Genomic DNA, 10,859 nt, shown 5'->3' with positions numbered 1-10,859 from the left:
TTCGCACTTCACATCGGTTATTTTATCAAAGTTGACTGAGTTTTAAGATAACATATTATGAGAATTACTTTAGATATTTTGATTAAATGTAGGAATAATCTTAAAAGAAGATCTTGTTTCAGTTTTATCAAAACCACTTTCATTTCAACTAATGATAGTACCATGAATGAAGAAGGAAAAATGAACCCAACAAAAATACTGAGCCAATTACATCGACTGAATTTACCTTTTTAGTTGTAAAAGATAGTAAATACCAGTTTTTATAGATATAAATATACAGCATACTCATTTTTCTGTTGGTTGGTTTAGTTTATGTTAGATGTAATACGAAAAGACATCTTGGCTTTGAAAATGATAGCATATGATACGGCTCTTGAGATTTAAAATAGGTTGCACGTTGAAAGTGCAAACAAATTGCTACTCTTTCGAGTAACAACTTTGAGTCAAACCAAATGATGGATTCAAAGTAATAGAGTCAAAACTATGATTAATTTCAAAAATACGATACAATCACATACTTCATTTTGCACAAAATAGAATTTTAGAGTTATTATCTCTGGGACATTTTATGGGGAAAAAATAAAACAATTCTCTTTTAATGGTCAATGCATGAAGTACGCTCAAAGTTATACGTATCTATATTTATATTGCTGTTCTATCATATAAATTTTGGTAAAAGGAACTTCTAACCTAATATTACACGAAATAAGTATCCCTTCCATTCTCAAATATGGTATAATGAGTGAAATTTCCATGAAAAATACGGGCATGGTTTCTCCTGTTATATTAATTCTAACACCGAGAGATTAGAATTCTATGATTACAATATCCTCAGTAGCTATTTTTCACGGTAGCATATTCAAGTTAGTCATTGCATGTGTCAAAGGAGGTAACAGAGTCAATTAGAGAAATACAAATTTTTTTCAAGATAGAATACCCCCTATAAGTATCTAGTAAATTTGAAAGTACCCATTCTTGAGACATAATGCTTGTTTAGGAAAAATCTACGATAAGCTGCAATACTTACTAAGAAAGAGCGACCTCCTTTACTATCTAATAACGGGCCAATGAAATGACACGAGGGAAATAATATTACTAGGTCCTACGTTCACTGAGCGCAAGCACTAAGTAGAGGACCAACATCACTCGATAGTAAATAATGGACTAAGGAGCAAAAGAAGAGACACGGTTACCTTATTTCTCTTTAGCACTTTCATAACCCCGTCGGTATCCCATAACCTGCGCATACGGTATTGAGGCTCTCTCGTTTTCCTTGCAAACGATATCTCTACTAAGATCTCTCAATTGGTCATGCATTCTGAGCTCATGACCATCTCCCCTAACTTTTATTAATGACATCAATCTCTCAATACTTCAATTCCCTCATTTGGAAAGAAGTCACAAGTGTCCCATGTAAGATGCAATTCCCATCAAAATTAATGAAAACAAGCAATATCCAAAATATTTGTTGTTATCCATACTCTGCAGTGCATCATAGCTTATTTTTAGCTTTTTTTCTTGCACTTTCTTATGAGGACCTTTCTTAATTTTTTATCGTATCTCTCCCATATGTTTGGCTTTTTATCGCGTAGAATGAACCCCAAACCTCCAAAGATAAGGAAGCCCTCACGTGGCGGATCCAAACATCACGAAATGAGGACCTCAAATTCACTTGGAGGAAGATCCTTTCTAAATGCATGTCTACTAAAAACAAAATCGAAGATATATCCTTTATCCATTTCCTCAAGTTCTGATAGTTGCAGTCCACCTCGGCATTGTCAAGAATACTCTTGTTTCGGTGGTAATAATGATTATACTTCCGAAGAAACCAATTGTGATTTCCAACCAAAGCCATCAATCTGATCATCATCATCCACATCGTCAAGAAGAATTATGACTTTCTTACCTTCAAACTTGGATGAGATAAACCTAATCCCCTCATCCCTATTAGAAACTTGATTGCTATGCTTCAATATATCAGAGATTAATTGATTTTGCAAGTATTCAAGGCCATTGCGCTTACATGATTCCCTAATATCAGCAATGAAGCTACGATGCTCAAATTTGTTGGAGAGCTTATTGTAGATGGTTTTAGCAAGAGTTGTCTTACCAATACCTCCCATTCCGTGGATGCCCACAAATAGGTGGCACGAGAATTGTTATTGACAAATTCCATAACCTTCTCGATATGTCTATCGATCCCGAATGTATTCTTCGTAATAACCAACCGAAACTCTTTCTTCAACTCGTTCAAGACTTTTCGGACAACCGATTTCACCAATTCTCCTTCATACCTGTTAAATGCAACAAGAGTTCAAATACATGGAAATAGTAATTTTATATTGCCAATCTAATGAGAACACTGAATCCATAAATTTGAGGATAAAAAACTTTAAGAATCTATTTGTCACACCTCCATATATAATCTTATATGCTAAGATTAAAAGTGGAAAGTGATGGTGGTTGCTTCAAAGCATGCTGACATTCCATTTTTGCTATGGTATAATCTATTGAGCCGAGAAGAAACCGAGGGTATCGCTAATGAATATTGAATATTACATGAATTATGGATCTGAATTAAATTTTAAAGTTATTGATTATTAAAGTTATTAGGGATGATGTGGACGTCATTAAAAACTTTCTATAGCATTTGAATAGTGCAAAACCCAATAAGTCGACCCAATATGAGAGTTTAGCCATCAATTAATAAATAGATTATAACTTTTAACGCAAGAGGAATTTAAGTCTTAAAAGTCGTTCGTAATGTTATATTATGAACTACCTAAATATAATTGAGGGAATTTCTCTAATGCTTGTGCAATTCTATGTGGTCGCAAGTTTCTACTCTTGTTGTGAATTTAGTATCATTCCAGATTCGTGTTCTTATCAATTTCTTGGAGCCATGGGATGATAATAGGTTGTATTTTATTTTCCTTTTAAGTATCTATATTCTTTGACTATAATTGATCTAATATTGATTTATGGGGAAGTAGAAGAATGATTTTTCCCCATAAGAAGAACATTCTTCAACTTATGCGGGTGTATGAGATAGAAATTATTGGTCAGAAGACAGGAAAAATGCATTGAACATTATTAAGACAAATATATAATAAAGAAAATCTTTTTTCCTTCTTTATATTTGCAATCATCATATATAACCAATGAAATATTTCATTTGTAATTTTTTAATAGCAATTAATTGACGATGTTAATAATTTAATAAATATAACTTGCGAAGAAAAAGAATTATGGCTTTGTCAATCAACATGCACGTTATATGATGTCATGAGCTTTAAACAGGAACCACCAATAAGATGTACTATCAATCTCAGATAAATATGTAAATAGAAAAGTTTGTGATGGAGATTAATGTAGCTTACACTACAAACATGAAAAAAAAAAAAAAAAAAGGCACGATGCTACAAAATCTATGGACATAAGAGTAATAACTCAATGAAAAAAATCTTATATTATTCAAGCGAATGGGATCATAACAATAAATTCTACAATTAGATTGGTCAATATCATTATAGTAATTCTTGAAAAGAATAACTTATGAAAACCATGCATCGCAAGATCTCACTGCTAGCAACATCTTACTGCTTTTCCTTTTACTGAAAAAAACTAATAGAAAGAAAATGAAGCAGGTAGTATCCAGAACAACCAGTAAACATCGACACAAACTAAAAGAAGGTAGAGAATGTTTTGGTGAAAACTTTACCCATCAGCGTTCAATCCTTTCAAGGAACTGACTTCAGTGAGTGCTTGCTTCCACTTCTCCAAAATCGTAGGGTCGAAGCCCCTCTCGCGCAAACGGCTTTCACGCTCCCGAAATGTCTTTCCAAAACTCCCGATTTGATGTCGCACGTGAGCTACTTTCACTTTGTAGAATATGGGCAACACTATATGCCCCGTGCTATTATTTTTGCACTCCATTATTTGAACCAGTTCATCCTAGGCACCAACTGCTCTCACCATAATTTACAGAGAGAATGGGGATTAGGATCTTACTGTTCTTGATGGCTGCCAAAAGATCTGGTCCGATCTTCTCGCCTTGGCGAAGCTCATTATCGTCTTTGAAAGCATGAATTCCAGCATCAATGAGCCCATTGTAAAGGTGATCGATGAAGCCTTTTCGAATATCTAGTCCTCTAAAACTCAAGAATACCTCATAGTGATTTCTAGTTGGTGCGGTGAACGAACTAGATCCACTGGAACTAGCTTCCGTCGGCGGCGCAATTGACGAACCGGATGCGCCAGATTCAGCATCTTTTGCATTTCCACGCACGCCAGCTTTCTTCTTATTGAGAAATTTGAACGCGAGCACGGAGAGAAGGATGGGTGCCACGAGCACGGCAAAAGAATGCCCAAAAATGGGACGATGCATCTCGTCTTTTGCCCTGACTCTGCCCTTTGATTTTTGCTTTCAAGGCTGCCGGAGAAGAAAAAACCAGAATGCCTCTCCCTAGGAAACACGAAATGCCTTGTGGTTGCCCATTGTCTCTTTATTGGTTTGAATTACATAATCGAACCAGCTGGCAACCAGAATCGCAACCAATAATTCAAACTTTGTCAGGCCAGATATAAATTAGTAATTCATTGACCGGGAACACTATCCAAGCGCTTACGGTCGTTGTCTTCGTGCGTGATAATTCCAATGCAGCAGAAAATCCGAGGCGATACCTGTCCAGTGAAGAATAAAATAGCTTAGCAAGTTACGATGCAGAAGCAATGAAAAGAAATAAAACCAAAACAAAAGACAAGTGCCGCTATGGTATAAGTCAGACAAGTGGCCAAGATAGATAAATACGTACGAGCGTTAGTTCCGTGGTTGCACCGTTGAGCTTTCCTTTTCTTGTGTTAGCATTGTATTTTCCATCAGAAAAGGTATTTTGTTGAATATAATCAATAACAAGAATTTCCAAAATATTGTAGTATCAAATGGATAATCTTCATTTCACTACTGAAATATTGTATTATCAGCGATCACTTATGCTAAGAAATTATGTTACTAACGCGTGTCAAGGATCATGAAATTATCAAACTGACTATTTTATCTGCAAAATTGTGAGGGGCTTTGTGACATTTGGTCTAACGAAATGTATGTTACAAAGCAACTTGCATTCGGTCTAATCGCATTGATTTCCAAAATCCATTTCCATAGTAATCGGTATAAGCATACATTATGGTGATTAAACAACAATAATATATACTAATAATATCATTGTCAATATAGTATATTAATATAAATCAATGCCGCACAATGTCATAGCCATGTGGCACCACATCATAAATTTGCATGTGTGTCATGTCACATACCGAATTAGATGAATATGATTATATGAGTTATAAGATAAAATAAGATATATACCGTGTCTCCTACCAATATCCTTTAATACTTATCAATTTCAATAGAACACTGGGAACAGCATCTCTATCTGATTGGGCTTTAATTGTTTTAGACCTATCTAAACCCTTTCATCACAGTCAGGTAACCCATATTATTACCGGGTCATTGAATCTGAATTACAAAATGGGTTCGTCATCCATTTTCTCACCTCTAGTGATTAGCTATATAGAATGCATTATTCCAAGACATTCACGTAGTTTTTTATAGCAACGTGTCCAATCCTCAGTTGAGGCGATGAATTACTTATTGATTTGGTGATCTACTTATTCAGTTATGACGCTAATTTGCTTACAATCTTTTCCGATTTGTTGAATCGAGCAGGTGAGTAAGGTGGTTATTTGAGATCCTGAGACGAGTGTGCAGAAAAACTAAAAATTGAGGCATAATCCCAATAGCCACTAGGACAAATAAAAACTAAAAAATTGTGTGAAGCACCTAATGGCCAAGAGGAAATGGCCATCCCCTTTGGTTTCGTCATCGCTTACCACTACTAGTCGACACATTAGCAATTAATATGAATAAGCACCCGCAGAGGAAGAACTAAAAACAAAGACTCTTTCGAACTAAAGTCAACTTTCATTTTGTAAATCATTCTAGCCGGGCACAGTTTTCTAGATTTTGAGGGAGAATGTCACGCCCGAACCCTAACGGGTCGCGACACCCCTCGATGGTCGATCATTAAATGCGACGTCCCAGGCACGTCGCCGACCCAACCCAAACATCAGAGATTAGGCATGTGCGGAAACAAATAGAAACAACCCAGACAAATAATAAGGACAAGGGGTAGCAGTAGCATGAAACAGTAACTGTAATTCCTACTCTTGGCAGATACATACGACGCTCACAAAAAGACAATCCCAAGCTAGGCCACAACAACAGAACCACATTCCTTAAAAGAGACAATAGTTCACAAACTTAACTCCTCTACAAAAAGGGGAACTCAAAATACCGGATACTCAACCCGTCCTCGATCTCCGAGATACCCTTGCAGCGTCTTCAATCACTCATGGTCGCGGATCTGAAATGGTTATATAATAACCGTGAGAACGAGTCTCAATAAGCAACCCCTATACCCCCACATGGCCAATGCGTACCCGCACAAGTCGTACATGCAATCTACCCCATAACATATAAAATTCGCATCATTGTACTTACTCGTCATCAAGCCCATGCTAACTCTACACGTTAGTCATAACGTGATAATACAATAATAGTAATTAAATAACACATCACAATCAGCTCAAACACCAACCACACTTACACTCAATCAATCCAACTAATTCAACCAGCCAATTCAATCACACTCAATTCGCATGCGTGACCGAACATCTTCTCACGACCCGCGCCATCGCGCCTCAGGTCCATTCTCACTGCCCGCCACCGCGCCTCGAGGCCCACTTGGCACACCGGCCATTCATGCTTTCAGTACGGATTTGCCGGTCAACACGTCCCAAGTCCGTAGCCCTCCGATCAATCCTGGCTCAATTCTAATGACCGACGTAAACACGTCCCGGTCCAACACACCTTTAATGGGCCACCGTCAACACGTCTCAAGCCCGCATCCATTTGGCACACCAGCCATTCATGCCTTCACACGGACCGCCAACACGTCCCAAGTCCGTAGCCCTCCGATCAATCCGGCTTATCTCATGCACATGCACCACAACACACTCGAAATTCTCACAAGTTGTACCAATCAAACTCAAGGCATGCTCACCACAATATTCCACCAACCCGACCTTCAAGCCGGTCACATTCAACTATCAATTCCACTCACAACCGCCACGATAAGCCAATCATTGACTCACCACAATAGCCACAAATATGCACCCACAATCATCACAATTTCAAATCACAACCTCACGATTCGACATTCAAGTCAACATATTCAATTAATCCAGTTCACCCACAAGCGCCACGACAATTCGCTCATGCTATTTATCTTAGTCAATCACTAAATTAGCCACACAATTACACGCCACAATAATTCACAAATTGAGCACAATCAATCAAATTAGCCCACGCCTAATTTAATTCCTAACCCGGTACCAAGCACATCCTAAACAAGTCTAAAAATACCCATAGTCCTAAATAAGGAATAGAGGTCACTTACTTGGTTTTGGCCCTGAAAAATCGGGCTCAGCCCCAAATGGCCCAAAAGTGAACAAGGCTTGGACTAGGCATGGGCGCGGGCCAACGGGCGCGCGCCGGCCGGCCAACCATCACGCCCCGCACCCTTACGAGCGCGCGATCACCCCTCGATGGTCGATCATTGAACGCGACGTCCTGTGACGCGTCGGACCCAAACGAACTACGCAAGCAAGCGAAATAAAACAACCCGGACAATAAAATATGACGAAGGGGATAGCACAAAACAATAATTCCAAATACACAACATCAAAACGGAGTAGTGGTTTGGATATCCTACTTCACTTTACAAAGAGGGGCACACAAAAATATGGGGCAACTTGACCCGTCCTCCACTCCCGAGATACCCTCGGTGGCGTCTCCAATCAATCACACTGCCGCAGATCTAAAAATGGATATATAATAACCGTGAGAACCGAGTCTCAATAAGCAACCCCCTATACCCCACATAGGCCAATGCGTACCCAGACAAGTCGTACATGCAATCTACCCCATAACATATAAAATTAAATCGCATCCTTATACTTACCTCACCATCGAACCCATGCTAACACTGCACGTTAGTCATAACATGGTAATGCGATAATAGTAACTAAATAGCACATCGCAATTGCTCAAACGCCAACCACACTTGCACGCACCATCTTACTAATTCGACCACACATTCAACCAGCCAATTCAATCACACGCTCAACCAGCCAATTCAATCACACTCAACCAGCCAATTCAAACTCACACTCAAACGACACATTTCAATCACACTCAACATCGCATGCGTGGCCGAACATCTTTCTCACGACCCGCCACCGCGCCTCGGGGTCCATTCTCACGCTGCCAGCGCCACTGCGCTCGGGCCCACTCTGGCACACCGGCTATTCATGCTTTCACACGGACCGCCGTCAACACGTCCCAAGTCCGTAGCCCTCCGATCAATCTCGGCTCAATTTCCAATGACCGACGTAAATACGTCCCGGTCCAACACACCTCTAACGGGCCACCGTCAACACGTCTCAAGCCCGCATCCATTTGGCACACCGAGCCATTCATGCCCCTTCACACGGACCGCCAACACGCTCCCCAAGTCCGTAGCCCTCCGAGTCAACTGGGCTTATAATCGACAGGCATGCACACGCCATTCAATTCAATCAATTTCACGCCATTTCGCATTAAACCATCCATATTCACATCTCAATCCAATTCACAATTCGCCACGTCAATCCACAAACCCGACGTTCAAGTCGGCCACGCATCGATCACCCAAATCATGCACATTATTTTATCCAATCCAATTAGCACAATTATATCATAATATAATTAAATTAAATCACGCTCTAACCGTTTCTAAACCGGAGACAAGTTATAAAATACCCGAAGTACTAAATAGGGTTTAGAAAGTCACTTACTTGGTTTTGGCCCGAGAAATCGGCTCGGGCCTAAAATGGCCCGGTGAACAGCATCGAACTAGGCGCGGGCCAACTGGCGCGCTGACCGGTCAACATCAGACGGTGGCCGATCGGCGTGCCCGCGTGCGGCGCGGTGGCCCGATCGCGTGCTCCGGACGCTCGGCCGAGCCTGGACGAGAGCAAGGCGCGGGGGCGAACGGGCGAGGTGCCGGCGGTGGCTCGGGCGAGCTCGGCCACGGCTTAGCTGCTTCGGCCACGACCGGCCAACGGCGACGACAAAATGGCGCGTTGAGCTGTTCCGCCGGCGAGCACGGGGCGGATGCAAGTGGTCGAGCAAGGTCGCCGGGTCAGGTGGTGGCGGACGAGCAGCCGGCGCCGCCGGAAGTGCAAGTGGCGCGCTCAGCTGGACGGCAGTGGCGCCGGGAAGAGAAAAACGGAGGCATCGGGGAGGAAGAAAAAATCGGGGGAAGGGCGGTGGTCGCAGCTCAAGGGGGTAGCAGGCGGCGAAGGTGGTTGAGGAGAGGCCAGTGGCGAAAGGCGGGGAGCGGCCGGAGACGGCGGCACGCGGCGGCGACGGGCCGGGCTCGAAACAAGGGGGAAGCTGCGCCGGGAAAGAAAAAACAAGGGGGAAAGTGTGAGGCTCGGGGCGGCACGGAGGCGGCACGGCGGCGTCTCGAGTGGCCGAGCGACGGAGACAGCCGGCGGATCGGCCGGGCAACGCCTGGCCAAGCCCAGGACCTTGCCAAGCGAGGCCATTGCTCGCGCTGCAGCCGCTGAATAGGGCCGCATGACAGGCGGACAAGGCCGGCGGACAGTGACAGGGCAGGGCGAGCGGCGGTCGCGGGCGACAGCGGCGGCACGGCTCGGTCGGCGACGGGGCAAGGCGAACGACGAACGATTAACGGCTGGCTGGCCGGGCTGGTCCCGTGTGAGCCAGCAAGCGGGAGGCGGGAGGACTGTCGCGGCGGAAGAGAAGACCAGCCGAAGGAAAGGAAGAAGAGAGGAAGAAAGTAAAGAAAGAAAAAGGAAAAGAAAGAAAGAAAAGGAAGAGAGAGAGTGGATGGGTCTCGACAAGGAGGAGGCAAACGTGTGCATGGGGAAAAGGTGACCGGAGAGAGAGAGAGAGAGAGAAAAGAGAGAGAGAAGAGTCAAACATCATCATTGCGATCCAACGGCCCACGATCGAACTCGAAAATGATCTAACGGCCCACGAAAATCCTAATTAATAATATAGAAAAAGGGCTAAAAGAAATAACCCAAAACACATACGAGGAGGCCCACTAGTCCAAATTCGCACCCGGTCAACAATTCACTTTTCACATATTCCGGCAATATCGAGGCCGCCACAATAAAATCGACACCGTCCAATTAAATTGGCCCCGAAACTCCAAGAAATTCGACACCAAAGTTTGGGCTCTAAATAAGGGCCACCGGATCGAGTGCGATTCTAGCGAAATCTCAATTTAGTAAAATAATAACCGGAGTTGATTCGCTTCCCGGCGAGATTTTTACTATAAAGCACACTAACGAATTACACGCTTTTATAAATCCAACTATGGGTCGAAATTGGGATGTCACACTAACACGGCACAAGCAGCGGACGGTGCCTGGCGCACGGCGCTGCGTGCCGAACTGCGTGCCTGGGGCGCACGGGTGAGCCGGGACGGCGACGCGCCCGGGCCAGGAGGTCGCGCGGGCGGTGGCTCTGGCGCAGCACGGCTACCTGGGCTCGCCCGGGTCTCTGCCTGGCCATGCCCGGCTGGCCGACGAGTAATGGGCTGGGCCGGGCCGCACTAGCCGGGCTCATGCCGGCGCGTACGCGGCGGGACGGCGGGACGCGCGGCGATTTATCACGGCGACGCTGCGGTGACCTGCGACGCAACTACAACGAGCTGGAG

General features: G+C 43.2%; 1 pseudogene; it reads right to left on the bottom strand.

Moving 5' to 3' along the window:
• Nucleotides 1–1,811: 1,811 nt before the first annotated feature.
• Nucleotides 1,812–4,387, bottom strand: LOC130136259 (disease resistance protein RUN1-like; annotated as a pseudogene).
• Nucleotides 4,388–10,859: the final 6,472 nt, after the last annotated feature.

This window comes from Syzygium oleosum, unplaced genomic scaffold, assembly GCF_021117445.2.
Source record: "Syzygium oleosum isolate NSW1041296 unplaced genomic scaffold, Sole_v2.1 Sole_v2.44, whole genome shotgun sequence".
In the NCBI taxonomy this organism is placed as follows: Eukaryota; Viridiplantae; Streptophyta; class Magnoliopsida; order Myrtales; family Myrtaceae; genus Syzygium; species Syzygium oleosum.
Note: the sequence above shows the minus strand (reverse complement) of the source record. Positions and strands in the feature narration are given on the sequence as shown.